Source organism: Elephantulus edwardii, unplaced genomic scaffold (assembly GCF_000299155.1).
Source record: "Elephantulus edwardii isolate Elephantulus edwardi_28Jun2011 unplaced genomic scaffold, EleEdw1.0 scaffold00394, whole genome shotgun sequence".
NCBI classification, from domain to species: domain Eukaryota; kingdom Metazoa; phylum Chordata; class Mammalia; order Macroscelidea; family Macroscelididae; genus Elephantulus; species Elephantulus edwardii.
The window spans coordinates 693,575-694,680 of NW_006400144.1; positions in this window are offsets into that span (position 1 = coordinate 693,575).

The window sequence follows — 1,106 nt, forward strand, 5'->3', positions numbered from 1 at the left end:
TCTCCACGAATTTCCCTGGGTACCTTTGAAAGACGCCTCTTCGTTGCTTATCTGAGGTCGCTTTCTAATGCAACACTTTCAAGCTTCCCTTCTGCCCAGGAGCACACTTGTCAGAGTTCCCCAGGGCCTCTTCCCGCCAGATTTCCCAGGGGACCCTTGAAAGACGCCTCTTCCTTGCTTATATGAGGTGGCTTCCTTGTGCACCACTTTCAAGCTTTCCTTCTGCCCAGGAGCACGCTTGTCAGAGTTCCCCAGGGCCTCTTCCAGCTGGATTTCCACGGGTTCCTTTGAAAGACGCTTCTTCATTGGTTATCAGAGTTGGCTTCCTTCTGCACTACTTTCAAGGTTCCCTTCTGCCAAGGAGCACGCTTGTCAGACGTCAACAGGGCCTCTTCCCGCCGCATTTCCCTGGGCAATTTTGAAAGACGCCTCTTCGTTGCTTATCTGATGTGGCTTCCTTGTGCTCCATTTTCAAGCTTCCTTTCTGCCAAGGAGCACACTAGACAGAGTTTTCCACGGCCTCTTCTCACAGGATATCCCTGGGTACCTTTGAAAGACGCTTCATCGTTGCTTATCTGAGGTGGCTACATTGAGCACCACTTTCAAGCTTCCCTTCTGCCCAGGAGTACGCTTGTCACAGCTCCCCAGGGCCTCCTCCCGCCAGATTTCCACGGGTATCTTGGAAAGACGCCTCTTCCTTGCTTATCTGAGGTTGCATCCTATTGCACCACTTTCAAGCTTCCCTTCTTCCCAGGAGCACGCTTGTCAGAGTTCCCCAGGACCTCTCCCCACAAGATTTCCCTGAGTACATTTGAAAAACGCCTCTTCATTGCTTATCTGAGGTGGCTTCTGTGAGCACCACATTCAAGCTTCCCTTCTGCCCAGGAGCACGCTTGTCAGAGGTCCCCAGGGCCTCTCCCCCCCGGATTTTCCCGGGTAACTTTGAAAGACGCCTCCTCGTTGCTTATCAGAGTTGGCTTCCTTGTGCACTACTTTCAAGGTTCCCTCCTGTCCAGGAGCACGCTTGTCAGAGCTCCGCAGGGCCTGTTCCCGCTGGATTTCTCTTGGTACCTTTGAATGACGCCTCTTCGCTGCTTATCTGAGGT